Source organism: Ammospiza nelsoni, chromosome 15 (assembly GCF_027579445.1).
Source record: "Ammospiza nelsoni isolate bAmmNel1 chromosome 15, bAmmNel1.pri, whole genome shotgun sequence".
NCBI classification, from domain to species: Eukaryota; Metazoa; Chordata; class Aves; order Passeriformes; family Passerellidae; genus Ammospiza; species Ammospiza nelsoni.
This window is the reverse complement of record NC_080647.1, coordinates 10,973,968-10,989,390: the sequence shown is the minus strand read 5'-3', so window position 1 is coordinate 10,989,390 and position 15,423 is coordinate 10,973,968. Positions and strand designations below refer to the sequence as shown.

Genomic DNA, 15,423 nt, shown 5'->3' with positions numbered 1-15,423 from the left:
ATCCTTTTTTATTAAAACTAGCACATCTGAAGCAGAATTAAATCCTATTATAGCAGCTCTGTGATTGTATCAATTTTTCTCTGCCATGGCACACTTTATTAAAAATTACTTTGTTTCATATTGGTTAACACAATCAGGGGAGTAAATGAAGTTTTGTGGTCTTTGGTAAAGAAAGAAGAGTGTGGTTTCTATCCTCGAGTGTAAATTGCTGTGAGGATCAGCTGAGTTCCAGCCCTGCAAAAATCAGCTCAGGTATTTCCTCTGTGGTGGTGAGACTCAGGGAGGTAAGATCCCATGCTAGGGACCAGGTTACACAGGATCAGATCCATCAGATGTTTTTGTCTTAGCAAAAATATTCCTGTCAGCTAGATGGCACATCTTGTTTCTGCCTCCTCCACAGCCTGTGTTTGTGTGCAAAGTCACCATTACCACCAGCGCAGGCTGTCCTGGCTCCTGTGGGCTGAGATGCTCGGGTGAACCTTTGATCTGAGCAAGGCTGTGAGCTCACAGGCATCCATCCCCTGCCTGTGCACTCCTTCAGAGGAGTTTGTCATTGCTGTTGTGTTTGCTCCAGCAGCTGTGAAAGTGCTCCTGGATTTCCCGTCCTTGTGAGGGTTTTACCTGCTGGCTTTGTTCCCCTCAATTTCCTGCAGGGCAGCGTTGGGTTGGATTGCAAGAAGGGGATTTAGATGGAGCCAAGGATTTTTTTGTGGTTTAAAGTCTGTCTAGTGCTTTTTTTTAACTGACCAAGATCTACAGCACTTTGGAGTATTTACTGCTCCCATTTAATGGGCTGTTTACAATTTCAGGACCAGCCTCAGTAGCCTTGTGGAGCATATTTCCATGCTGATGACATGTTTACAGTGAATAATAAGAACTGACACATTTTGTGTGCACAGGTTAATGCCACCAAATCAGGTGCTATAAATTGTTGTGGGTGGGTAGCTGGTGCAAGAACCTGTTTTTCTTTTAGAGAGCATCACAGCAAGATCTGGAAAACACATTAGTTGATTTCTTGCTTCCTCTACTCATTGCAGGAAAAGTGCATTGCAGAAAAAGGCTGCTTTTTTCCTTCCCATCTCCTATCTTATATGAACAGACTGGGGGAGAGGTGTGGCTGGAGCTGTCCTGGAAGGATGCTCTTTGTGAGAGGCGACCAGAACAGCCTTGGATCACAGAATCAGAGAATCACAGGGGTGTCTGCAGTGTGGTTTTAGGAGCCCTGAGGCTGGCAGGGTCCCTGATCCCCTCTCCCTGTGTCCCCTTCCCTGTCAGCAGCTGTCCCCTGTGCCTGCAGTGCTGTCACTGCTGCAGGGCTCTGCAGAGCAGCAGTGCTGGAGCAGCAGTGCTCTCCCTGCAACCAAATGTCTCCAGTTCTGGCCCCTAAAACGGTGTTTCAGCTTGGGAAATCTCAAGTAGCCTTTTGCTTTTAAGAGACATTAAGTGTGTTATGTCACAGGAGAAAAAGTACCTCAAAATGCAGATCAGGCAGGGAATGAGGCCTCTGGGCAGTGTTATTGGTGCTGTGGGATTGCCTAAAGGAAAAATGGCTTATTGCTCATTTCCATCTGCCCACAGCAGACCTTTCCAGGTGCAATGTGTTTCTGGAAATGCTCCAAAACTGCAGGCTCCTAGGCTTTGGGACTGTATACATTCCTTTTAGAGAAAGCCACATGTCTGCAAATAGGAAGAAAAGGAGAAACTTCTAGAGGAGAGCAGCCTATTCATCTCTGCATCAGATCTGAGTTTTAACTGGGTCTTTTGGGTTATAAATGCTGCCTTCAGCATTCACTTGGAACAATTTTAATTCTGGTGACACACAATGAGTTAATAAGTCTCAATGTCAAGAAACCTTTGTTTTGTTCCTGGAGAACTGCATCACAGCCAGCTCAGGAGCAGACTTTCCTCCATGGCAAGGAAACTTGTAGGGGGACAGAATATAAGAAAATAAAGATGGTGTGGAAAGTAATCTCACCCCTAAGGAGTTGCATCTGGGCCAATTATCAAAGATTAGGAACAGGCCTGACTTTAACAGGCCACAGGTGTAAGCAATGAGAAGAAGATGCTATAAAAGAGTGGGGTGGCTGGGTGAGAAGGGAGCTGCTGTCAGTGGCTGCTTTGTGAAGAGGAAAGAGTCAGTGCTCTGAGGAGTTGACCATGAGGAATGCCAAGAAGGTATGGAACTTTTGTGATAGGAGACAACAGCATGGGACCCCTGTGATAAGATGAAAACAGAAACTCAGGGTGCAGGAGGGTTTGCTGCTCACTGCTCTTGCCTCAGCACTGAGACTGTCAGTGGTGTTAACTCGAAGGCACAACAACAGAACTCATTTCACATAGACCATCGAGCATCAGCCATTAAAAGTTCTGTCCCTACCTCCAGATGGAGCCTGGAGCAGTGACCTGGAGGTGAAATGCTCTCCTGCACTCCTCTGGAGCCTGCAGTGTTTGTGTTCACCCCACAGAGCACTTTTTTCTGTACCAAAAAAGCAAATTAATCTGTCACTGAGACTAATCCTACTTGTCTCAAGAGTAGACAGAATTTTCAGATGTAGAGGGGCTATTTAGGATGCTTTTTATATTCTGAGTCAGAATGTCAGAAAAAATGTTTGCATCTATTTTATTATGTTTTTTTTTCCTGTGAAAGTCAAGTGACTACTTTTACCTAGGTGATTTTTATATGAGGAAAAAAGGTGGGCAACATAATAATGTAAATAATAAATAAGGATAATGTAGAAGTCTTTTGCTTCCAATGAGCAATTTTCCTTTTGTTTTCTGATTTGGAAGTGGGATAGACAGAAAATGTGATTTTATGCCAGCAGGTGGATCCATCTGTCACCCCAATCACTGTGGGCTTTGCTTCTCTTTCAGAATTGAGTAATCCCTTCCAGGCCAGGGAAGACTTGGAGAAGTGGACAACTGGAGAGGCAGCTGCAAAACTGTCTAAGTCATTATGTTATAAAAAACAAAAACAAAAACCAACAGTTTTCAGCTTTCTTGAACTCTTGACTCTCCAGTAATTTAAATGAAGAGATGCTGGTCTGGTACATCAAGACCTGGTCTTGCAAAGCTCCACAAGTGACCTGCTGGGACACCTTGTCTGGTGCAGGGTCTGTGACAGGGAGATTTTGTGGGCACAGCTCAGTTTCAGGGCAGTTTCTGAGCAGGCTGTTGGACAGTGGCTCTCAGCTGAGGGAGCCCAAATTCTGATGCCTGGACAGCACAGGAGGGGGAAGCTGTTTACATTCCTGTGGTTTCTATCAAATTCCAGTCGTGGGCATAAAAATAATGAGTGAAATAAATACTCAGGTGTTGATGCTCTGGCAGGAGGTAGCCAAGGGAATCATCTGTGTGCAAAGGGATGATTTAAGTTGAGAGCATCTACAGGGATAATTGATGCCAAATCTAGCATTACTATTGATTTGGGCATAATTAGTTTGGATGAAAACAAAATACTGTCATCAAAAATAATAAATTGAAGCATAGGAGGTAATTCAAGAGTCAGAGGCCTTCATCAAAGATGTTTGAGGAAGGTGCTTTGATCTTTCTGTGATGATTATGTGGCTTGGTGCACTTGCTCTGTCTGGTTTGCACTATGATTGGGCACAGACTGTGCTACAAGAAAATGATCCTGGCTCTCTCAGCATTAGCAAACTTTGTTGTGTTGTATTTTGAGAGCTCTACAGTGAAAGGACCTTTCTGACCTGTTACAATGTTGGGGATTTCATGTATCTCCTTTACAACTAATTTTAAGATTGACTTTTATTTCTGTATCTGCTACTAGTTTTTAAAGGCTCATGGAGCCACTCTGTTCTGAGCTTATGTAACTGGCTCTGAACTAATCTCAATTTCTTGGCGTTGCCCTTTCATTGGGAGTATTTGGACCCCCTTTTCCCTTTACCCAATGGAGCAGGCTTTTCTTTGACTCTGTTCTCTGCTTGCCCTGCAGGTTTTCTGTCTTCCGTAAAGGGAAGCCCAGTGCAGTTGTGTGGTTCCCTAATCCTCTGAAGAGCATGAGGTTCACACAGGGTGCGTGTTACAGACTCAGCTACAGTGAAATCAGACTTTATTTTTTCTCATGTGTTTAGTTTTGGAGATCTCCAGAGCTCCTGGATCAGCCAGTGCAGGTTACCCCTGGTTTCCCCACCAGTGTTTTTATTGTCTGGTGAGCATCCTGGGAAGGTTTCCCATGGCAGCTGGCTCTGGAGGGTGCAAAGCAACCTTACAGCTGCTAAATTAACACCTACTCTTTTATTTTGCAGGCTGGAGGGGGATAAAATGACCGTGGTTAAAGTGTAGGGGAGTTGCCAATGATGTGGTGAGGAGGGTGCAGCTTTCCCAGCTCACTGCAGGAATGGCTGAGGTGAATCAATGCCAGCACCATGGCATCCTCATCCACCTACTGATGGCCACACTGAGCACTCCAGGGAAGCAGTGGAAAGGAGTTGCACCTGTATGAAACTCGTGAGCAAGATGCTTGTTCACAGGGGAGTAAGAAACTAACAATATACTGCAAAAATGAGTGGGACAAAAAAGAAATTGAGAATTGGAAGGAAGAAGCAATTGAGAACGAATCTGTTCCAAGGTAAGTGTGATCTTCACTCTAACCATCTTCACTCTGCTTGAGGCTGCGTTTTCACCTCAATTTACCAGCATTTTCTCGGTTTTTCTGCAGTGAGTTGCTGACCTTTCACTTGATAGCAAACGGCCCAGTGCCTTGTGCTGAGCTGTGCCAGCTTGTCCTGGTCCAGGCCTGCCTGTGTGCTGGGTGCAGGGCCAGGCTGACTCCCTGCCAGCTGGGGGAGGCTCAGGAGCCCTGTGCCAGGGGCAGATCCAGCATTTCAGCCGCAAAATGGGAATGAGGTGCGCTCTGTGGGTGATCCTCACTTTCACTATCAACCTATGAATACATCAGGCGAGTAACAGTGTGCCACAAAAGTGTGTCCTTGAATGCACTGGCAGGATGAATTTCTGCTGGAGCCCTCCAGGAACAGGCTGAAAACACTGTGGGGAATGGTAAATGGGGATAGAAAGTGGCCAAAGGGGTGAGAGCCCCATCCAACTGGACAGCCTCAGCTCTGTGCATGAATGGAAGCAAGTGGTGTCCCCCCCTTCCACTGAAGTATTAGAAGGTCACCAATTATTTCTGACTGATCAGAATTTCTTCCAGGCTGCATAAATTTAATGTGGCTTTTTGTTCTGTTGTGTGGCCACTTCTTCCAAGGGGCATCTCTTTATTGCTGGAGCAGATCATGGAGGCAGCACTGCTCCCAGGAAAGGGAGGAGGATTTGCACAGAGAGCCTGCCTGGGATTTAGGTAGTGAGAGGCCAAAAGAGATTGTTTAAAGTCTGGCCTAGTAAATGAATGTAATCTATATAAACTCGTAATTAGGAGCTGGTTCCTCAGACTCTGAGTGTCAGAGTGATTTGCTGGTACCAGGTTCGATTTATGCTGATGGAGGAGCTGGCTCATATGTATTTCCTTTTTAATTTGCATTTTGCTGTTTTCTGTTTCTGGGAAATGAATTAAGCAGAACTAAGGCCACTTAGGGAAAGTGTCTGTGAGAGTCTGGAGGAAAATCAAGCTGGACAAATCTGCTGGTTCAAATTTGTAGCTGTACTGAATTTGAATTAGCCTTTCAAATGTCTTGGTTCAAGCAAGCTGAAAAGGTAGGCTGGAGGAGCAGGGGGAAGGAGCAGGAGTAGGCTGGTTTTGTCCTTTTGCTGAGATCCCCTTTTGTACTGTGCATGTGGTCAGGCACTGCATGACAGACCTGGATGATTTCCTGAGAAATCATCAACCCCAGGAGAAAAGGGAATTTGGGGTTAATGCTGTCCTCACTCACATTTGGGTCAAGCATTTTTATATCAGTATTAAAAGACGACCAGTGGTGGACGTGAAGGGAAGAGGCAACACCTGAATGTGAATTTGCTTCCCAAGGCCTGAAAGGCATTTTTCTTCCCGTAGAGAAAGAACTTTGGACAGGGCTGTGCACAGTCCCTGTGAACTGCAGCAGGACCCACACTCCCACAAAGCCATTGCTTCACTGGGGTGCTGTGGGATCTCAGCACCTCAGGATGGAGGTGCAGAGAGGCCGAGACCACCCTTGGGGGGCTCGGGAATCCTGGAATGTTGCCAGAAGTGTCTGGTGGCAGAATTTTGATCCTACACAGGAGATGAGACCTGTATGAGGACTGGGAGGAATTCACTGGGTGAATGGTGAAGGGATAAGTTAGTTAAAGTGTAAAACACAGGGTTTAGGATTTTGGTACAGGGGGGTCTAAAGAAGTAAGATGGAGGAATTGGGGCGTGTCCTGTCCTTCTTCTTCTTCTTCTTGGCCTCCATCTTCTGTGGTGGTGGTGGCACTTTGGGATTGGTTATTACTAGAAGTGCACCGGTTAATAAGGGTAGAAGGTATTGGAGTAAAATGATAAATATTGTACACGTAACTTAGGGAATAAAGATAAGTGACCGCCCGGGGGCTTCGGCAGTGTGCCCATGGCTGACTTGCTGTGCAGACCTCTGTTGGGCTGAAAGAAAATCTTTTAGATAAACAATTAATAAACACCAAGACCGAGACAAGATCAGAAGTCTCTCCTCGTCCTTTGAAGCGTTGTCTCTCCAAGGCCATCCCTGGGCCTTTCCAGGCCACCTAAACAGCAACACAGAAAACCTTACAGGGTACCAGGAGGTGGAGATCTAAAATGAAAATATTCTCTGAAATGCAAACAATGTGCTTTATAATAAGAAAGTATAAATTAACTAAGGAGAAGAAAATAGCATCTGTTGAAACCAGATTAGTGAGGAGTGCCTGTGGATGCCTGGGTGGCTTTACCAAGCAGTCAATTAGAGTCAATTACCATCCTTAAACTCCTCACCCTGCGTTTAGTATGCTTGCAGTGAGTCCAATTTAGCTTGTGCTCTTTCATAGGTTCACAATTTTCTCTCTGTGTCTGAAATGATCTAGCTGGAGACACCAGGAAAGTGCCAAGCTTTAAGCATATGACAATTGTAATTCTTGTGACTGAAACCTGATTTGATTCAGTTGAAAATGACTTTAGTGTATTGGATTTACGGTTCATTTAACAAGTGCTGTAGATGTCAATACATTAGTGTAAACCTGATGCAGGTAGTAATTTGGTTTCTAATGAGGTTCCCCAGCAGTATCCAACTATGAAAAATGGGGCATTCTTCACTGGAGCACAAAGTGCACCTGCCTGATGCAGATGTTTTCTGAGGCCCTGCTACTTCACTTTCTGGGAAGAGTGTGGTGTTATATCTTGCTGTGGGCTTTAAAAGTGCCTTAAACTGATAAAATGTTAAAAGAACAGATTGGAAGAATAAAAGATTGCTCTTTTAAAGTTTTGTTTTAATTATAGGTTTAAATTATAACTTTATCTCTTGCAGTCTTAATTGTGCAGTTGTTGCAGATGCAAAATTTCACCCAGATTTAATGGAACTTTAAAGAGAAACCTTTTATTTTTATGGGACTGTGTAATCAGGTGTTCTCCTTACTTCCCCATTGCCTTCAAACCATTTCAGTGAATGATTTTACTGGTGTAGTGTAGAAATAGGTGTAGTGCAGAGAGGCCAGGACAGAGAAGGCAGTGATGTCTCCCTGTCTCCTGACCCTCCTCTCCCTCTCTGGACATGAGATAAGTTTCAGAAAAGCAGCTGTAAAAATATTGTCCCCTTTCAAGGCAAAGTGTGTAGCCAAAAGGTCTCACAGGAACTCTAAGTGGCCTTTTGCCTTTGGGACAGCCCCTAGGCACACCTTCCTTCAGCACCTGTGCTCAAAAAATGCTTTTAAATTTTTTATGTGCTGCCACGTAGCTTTTGTTTCAGCATTAAGCTGATTTCTACAGGTTGAGCCATTACTGATCAATATGAAGGTGTTTGAGAGCCTGACCTCAGCAGACTGTGTTGGTGTAAGGGTACAGAAGTTATGCTCAGTCCTACACAAAGCAGCCTTTCCCCCTCTCTCAATTCTCCCCATGTCTCAGCTGCAAATACAACTCCTTTTGCTCCTCTATACTTCCTAATTTCCTTCCTTTGCTGTTATTTAGCTGCTAAGTGCTACGTGCTGCAGTAGATAATGGAAGAAGCTATTCAGAATGAAATGGCGTGGCATTTTCTGCCCTTTTGTAAACTATATAAAATAAAGATGAACTTTTCTGCTCATTTCAGCCAAGGCACAGCTTGCTGTAGGGTGTTGGCTCTTTGTTTTCCCTTGGACCATGGCAGACTCCAGCCAGCTGGGGTTAGGGGCACTGTTCACAGCCTCTGTGTAAGGACAGGGTCTGGGGCACTGCTTGCCCATGGCCACAATTAAGAGTGACCATTTGGGGTGTGTCATCTCCAGAAGAAGGAAAAACCATAAACTGAATTCATGAGCTGCAGAGAGGTGGCTCTGGGTTGGTGTGAGTGCTCAGTGTCTGGAAAGTCACTGCAGACTGCAAATGCTGCTGTGGATGGGAGCCCATAGGAAAATTATTCCAAAGTACTTTTTAAACCAAATGATCAAATTCTCAGTAGGCTTGTTACTTCAGAATTTAAGTGACAAAAAATCATAATAAGCTTTGTTTTCTCTTGGGAATTAATAAGCCTCACTTGAATCAGGGGTACTTTTTAATTCTGAGTGAGAGTGTCCATACAAAGACTTAGTGCAGTTTAACTGAGCCTTTCATTCTGTGTTTTTCAGATCTGCTCAGCTTCCTTAGCAGTGCACTGCTCTAGGCAAATCTCAAGTTTTGTGTTCCTCTGCTCCAGAGAGAATTTCCCTTCTGGGGTACTGGCTTGGAGGGCGGCAGACAAAGTTGCCAAGCAGAATTTACAGGCAGGTTGTGTGTGCCAGATTCATTGTCCCATTTTGTATATTCATGTTTCGTGAATCCAGATAGGATCAATAGTATGGGCATACCCAGCTGCTAATCTGAAATCAGAAAAACTGGCCTGTAGGAGCCTCAGGAGGTGGAGCTCCCACCTCAGCGCTTTCTCAGCTCACCTGCCCTGCCTGGATGGAGCCACAGCCCTGGGGCAGAGCTCAGTGCCTGCCTGGGTCAGGTTCCTGTGCAGCCAGCAGCATCCTCCTGCCACCACTGTGGGATGTCTGAGTGGCCAACAGGGAGCTGCAGGAACACCAGCACAACATTTTGCAGCAGCCAGGACCTCAGCCTTTGGTTATTTTGTGTCCCCATCCCTTTGTTCCTAGGTCTGATCTTGTAGCACTGTTGAGATATGAGAGAGCAGAATTACCGGCACTGTCATCTCCTAATGGTATAAAACCAAGGTCAAAACCATCACAGAATTACAATACATAAGTTCATGTGAAGGTATTTTTCTTGTCTTCCACTCTCTCCTTTCATTATTCCTGTTTTTCAGCTTTTAGGAAGCCACAATTGAGTTGGTGGGTTTTTGGTTGGGCTGCTTTAATAATGGTATGAGTCTGACACAAACTCAGGTTTCCAAGCTGTGGAAATTTAGGATAAAGAGCCTTGTTGTTCATGTCTGAGATCTGGCAATGCTGCTTATTCCCTTCTGGTCCCTTTTATCATGCAGCTTGACAGAAATATTTTGTTTGTTATTTAAAAAAAATGTGTTTGTTAAAAGTTAATATTTTTTTCTTGTAAAGGCTCATCCATCCTGGTATTACATTAGCAATTCTACTTTGTTCTTCTGTGAAGCAAGTTTCAGTTTACAGGTACATCTGCTTTCCCTTCCACAGCTTAAAGAAAGTTGTCAAAAAAAATCTTAAAACCTCCTTAATGAAGCCTTTTAAATGCTCATCCTGCACTTTTGAGTGAAGAGCAATTTATATTTCATAAAAGTAGAAGCTGAGCTGCAAGCTGTAAGTAATTATCATATAATTAAATGTCTACTATGAAAGAAATGAAAACTCAGGCTTCTTGGGAGGCTTCTGTGACTGGTTTATGCAATCACAAATTAAATTACATTTCTTTACCTTATGAATGTTCTGGAGGTACATTAATCTAGTTTGGAGGTGCACCTTGGAGACTGCTAAGTTGTGTTAAAAAGGGAAGGGAGTTTATCAAACCAGCAAATTCCATGGGCCAAGAAGAAGAACACATAAATATCTGTGATGGGTTCTGCAAATGTGATTGTGCTTTTCTTGTCTGGAAATGTTTGCAGCTGATAATGAAGGAGGCCCCTGTGTGAGCAGCAGTTTAAGTGAGCTGCTGTGGTGTTAGGTTGCGGTGCTCAGTGGTCATGGTCTTTCTCTGCAGGAGAGAAACATCTTGTCCATTTGCTAAAAGTGAGATCGGGGTGTTGGGTATCAGGAAATTTGGGTTAACTCTTCATGTGTTTAAATTTCTTGTATGCTTAGCTAGGGATCCCCTTCCAACCACCCGAAGGGCAGGGAATCTGCTGGAATGCTGAAGGAAGGGGCCTCGGTTCTGTCTGTGAACATTTGCTGTCATTTCTCAGGGACCAGCTCTGTCACTGCTGATGGGAATCACAGATTCACTGGAGAAAATCTCCCAGTAGGAAAAGTGATGAAGCTGTGGCACATCAACGAGTGCACTTTGTGTTCTTGTATATGGTTGGCATTTCAGATGATACATGGTTCACTTTCACCTGAATGTGGGAAAAGATGAATTATTTAAAGGCAAGAAGCCCTGAGTTGGAGCTGGTCTAATTTAAGGGTCTGCTGCCAAAACAGTCTGTTATGGCTTTATGCAAAAATGAGGGAAGAGTTTTCCTGAACTGATGGAACTAAATAGCAGTTTCTGTGTAACTTGGCTTAAAGAACTGAAAAAGTGAATGTGGCATCATATTTTTGTAATGTATTTGGCTTGCACAAAACTCTTTACAACCAAAAGGACTGTTCTGTCTGAGAAGCTCTGGCACTGTGCTGCTAAAGGGGCTTCTCTTAAGTCAAGTGTCTCTAGACCACAAGAATATTATTTTATCTCCTTGAATGAGGATAAATTTAATGGTGCCTTCAGTGCACAGTGCAGTGATGGTTAATAATCTCAATTCACAGGTCTATGCTGTAGGGTGATGACAATGTAATGGTATTCTTTATGGTGTGTCAAGGGGACATATAATTGCTGTTGGCTTTTCTTTTCCCTCTTTTTCCTAAGGTTAACTACTTTAACCTTGATTTCAGGCTGTATTTTTTCTCACTGCATCTCTCCATTATACATTATTTGGTTTGGTTACAGTCACTAGACTTTAACTGCTCTGACATATTAATTTTTAAGGGCACAAATGACTTCATTAAAATAATGTCCTTCAGATAAGTGCACTTGGCATTGTGATTGCAAGTGGACTAAAGGAAATATGGAGCATCAACCCCTCTACACTAAGAATTTATTATGGGAACCAAACCCAGCAGAATATGTATTTGAAATGCTTCTTCATTAACTTTTACAAGCTCAGTGTGTAGCCTACATGCATTAATTGGTTAGGAGTTTCTTTACTAATATGCATTTAGGCAAAGATTTGTTTAATGTTTACAGTTTAATGTTTACAATCATCACAGAATGATAGAAGATCCCCAAGTCCAGCCTCTTTCCGTGGGCAGGGACCCTTTCCACCATCCCAGGCTGCTCAGAGCTCCATCCAGCCTGGCCTTGGACACTTCCAGGGGTGAGGTGACCACAGCTCCTCTGGACAGCCTTGGTCTCACAGTCCAGAACATCTTCCTAGTTTCTAATTTAGATCCTCTCTCTGGTTTCCTTTCTGCCAGATGTTTCTCTCTCTCTGTGCTGTCAGTGAGTGCTCCCAGATCCCTGGTGTCACCTCACCTGGGTCTCCCATGGTATCTTGCTGGTTCATTTTGAGGTGCCCTGAACAGCTTATCCCAGATGTCTGCTAATGCAACTGAAAGCTTTTAGCTGAGTGATAATTTCTGCTTACCCTTCTCCAGGGCTGTCCTTAGCTCTTGGAAGGGCTTTTAGAATTTTTCATTAATCAGCAAATTTGCAGAAGTGCAATGCTTTGAGATGGTCCAGTGGGGCCATGAGCACAGAGCAGGTCCTGACACCCAGCAGGGATTTCACCTCGTGCTGGAGGCAGGCTGGGCTGAGCCAGAACTGCAGCCCATTTTTGCTGCTTCCCCCAGAGCCTCCCAGCACGTTTGATGAACACAGTGCACTGCTTTGGGGTGATGAGGCCCCGGCCACTTCCTTCATTTCTTCCCCAGCAGCGCTGCAAAATGAGGTATATAAATGCTGAGCTGCTGCAGATTAAAAAACATTTCCTAAAAAATAAAGTTAAAATTGAAGCTGACCCAAGTTAAAAAGCAATTTTCTGAGAATGCAAAGGCATAAAGGAAAGTGCCTTAGCATGATTTTAAGTGGGCTCTGAATGTGGAAGATAGACAGCAGGAATAAAAGGACGCTCGCCTTGGTGGGGTGCTGCAGATGGAGAGAGCCCTGGAGTAACATGCTAGGAGCAAATTTCAATTAAACCAGCATACTTCTTGCAACTATTAAGTTCTGCCTAGATAAATGGATTTTAGAAGAATATATGTATTTTTTGAAGCCATGAAGTCACTTGATAAGGTAGTAATAAATCTGTCAGAATTTCTGCTTTGACCAAAGCTTAGCTGTAATACAGGATTCATTTCAATACCTAAAGCCATTTTGGGGTGGGAAGAGACTTTCCCAGCTTTGGAATTAGATTTCTCTGCAATGGGTATTATGTTCTTGACCCCATCTCGCTGCCTTTGAGGAGCAGCAGTGTTTAAAATCCTCTGTAATGCAATAAGCTGAGCAGCTCCATGTGTGCTGTGCTGCTTTAAGGCAGCACTGATGGTGGCCCTTGTCAAGGCACTGAACATGTTTGAGGTAAACACTGGCCTTTCTCCAGGATAATTAATAATTTAATCTCTGTGAAGGAGAGGCTTCTCTTCATTTATCCCAACTAGTCTTTGATTTTTCTCTTCAGCCCATTTTAGCTGGCTTTCTCCCCTCCTCACCCACACAGGCTGCCTTTTATTATGAGCTCTTTCAGCAAGGACCAGATTTTATTTCTCTCAGATTGCAGCAAGCTTTTATTTCTTGTAAAAAATAAAATGAATATCTGTAAAAGACATTATCTGATGGAACAGACCAGCTTTTAAGAAAATGGCCTGACAAAAGGCTGCCTGGGCTGGTGAGAAGCGGCTCCTGCTCTGCTGTGACCATTGAGGGCAGCTCTGCTGGGGTGTCAGTCCTGGTGTGAGTGAGCAAAGCTGCAGGAATCCTGTGACAGAAACTCTGCATCACCTGGGGAGCCAGGGCAGGCAAATATTTCCTCAGTTTATGTTTATCCTGTAACAGTTCTAGCAGGTGCCGATTGCAGAGTGACTGACAAACATTTTGAATATATATTTTCAAAGTTTTTCCCTTGACAAATTTAAATTGAGCTAACAATTCTTTTAGCACACCAAACTTAATTGTCTATGGCACTGTTAGTTGGCTTTAAGTACTGCCTTTGCTGCTCCTGGTAGCTGGAACAGTTGTGCTTTTGTTTTACAATTAATATTTCAATGAAAACTTGTAAGGTACTGTAGGCATAAATATTTAATATCTTCTCTCCATGTTTCTTTATTGCTGAGCTTGATGATAAGTTAGTGATTCAGACTGAAATGCAGATAAAAAAGTAATGTGAACAGTTTAAATCTGCATTTTTCCAAAGCTCCTGTGGTCAAGATGACTGCATTCCAGCAAGAATATTGCTGTTTAAGATTGTTTACCTCTAGACTTCAGCTGAATGCTGCTGTATATGATAAATGAGGTAAATAAAGGTGCCTTTCGGGCCCCAATAACTGCACAAGAAACCTAATCATTCTCACTAACATAAAAATAATTTAACAAATGGAACAGGGGCACAGCAGCCTAGAAAGAAATTTCTGAATATGGCACCACATATGGCCAAGGTCTCTTCAGGCATAATTCAAACTTTTTTTAACTTCTCTGTTTTTAGTAGGTTTGTTTCATATTTAATGTGGAATAAAACTTTGTGTTTCCAGAGTTTACCTAATTTTTGGTCTGGACATGAAACATTGTGATTTTTCTCCCATGATAACTGGTACCACTTCACCAGATGGAGATGTTGAAACCTGTGTTATTCCTCAGGAAAAGGCAGACTGTTGATATGAGGCTCAGATTTTAATCTCTAGAAACAGAGCTGGGTCACTTTTACCAAATGGAACAAATTCTTTGAAGGCAGGGGTTAACACCTCTGTCCCACTCTCATTTCCTCCTCCTTTCCTTCCTTCTCTGTCTCCCCAGATGATGGAAATTCGGAGCAGAAGGAGATATTGTTATTTAATAACACAAAGCTGATGGGCTTTTTCTAGCCAGGACACTGTCACTTGTCTTTGTGTTTTTAACAGCATTACCATCTGAGGGAAGAAAGTGAATCCGTTGCTTTGTTAGCATAATCTGAGTTATCTGCTGTGGAAATGTGCTTTGGTCTGAGAGAATTGCTGTGGAATTTAACTACCTTTACTGCTTGCTTAAGCAGGATAAAAGTCTGGGGTGTCTGTCTTGAGTACACAGTCAGGGAGCACCAAACACATTTAATAAAATTTTAAGTTCCTCTTCAAAGCACAATTTAGTTGCAGGTTTTGTCTGTTTATCTAAAGAGTCAACTTATGCCCTAATCCACACTTTGATCCACTTAGTGAGCCTTTCTGTCTTGTCTTGCAGATGCCAATGTACCTCCTGTAGCAATGCAAATAAAACCAGAGCTGATGGCAAATGCAACTTTATTAGAGCCTGGGGATCCTGAAGACACAGTTATCCCAAATTCTACTGGCTAAACCACAACAAAAGCAAATGCAAGAACCATCTGTGAGAGAGTGCCTCCATTCCAGCTGTTTGAATCCCATCATTACTTGAGATATATGGCTGCTAAACTCTCCTTGGCCTCATTTTGTCTGAGTTGTGAAGGAGGCTGGATGTTGCTGGTTGCTTTTTCACAGCCTCCTTCAGACAGCTCCTGGCAGCTTTGGGATGAGTTTTCCAGGTGGAAAGGTGGATGTGCTATTGCCACAGCTACTGACACTCACTGCTGCAGCTTCTGGTCCAGGCTCCAGCCCACCGGGGCACTTAAAATCACTTTTGTGCCCTGAAAGAGCCAAGAGCCAGGTTTCATTAGCACAGATGGTGCATTTCAAAAACAAACCAGGAAATGCTTTAAAATAAATGAGTAGCTGTTAATCTCTCCTTTGGCGGCTCTTGTAACCACATATTAATGGGGTTGGGCAGAGGCTGTGCATGGGCCAGGTATTTCTGTCTTAGCTGTGATGGGAGCAAATGAAGACAAAGTGGGGGTTAATAACTGCATTTATCTGTCCAAGAACAATATCCCTGTGTTTGAACACAGGGACCCTCAGGTTCCTGATGAGCATCTCTGCTAGGAGGGCAGAGTGAGGCAGCAGCTGAAAATCCTGATGAGGCAGCAT

The 15,423-nt window shown here is 43.6% G+C and overlaps 1 long non-coding RNA gene across 1 annotated transcript; it reads left to right on the top strand.

The window, feature by feature from the left end:
* Positions 1-3,980: 3,980 nt before the first annotated feature.
* Positions 3,981-15,101, top strand: LOC132080214 (uncharacterized). Its single transcript, XR_009419528.1, has 3 exons — positions 3,981-4,165; positions 4,263-4,585; positions 14,666-15,101. It is a non-coding gene; the product is annotated as an uncharacterized LOC132080214 (long non-coding RNA).
* The last annotated feature ends 322 nt before the right edge of the window (positions 15,102-15,423 follow it).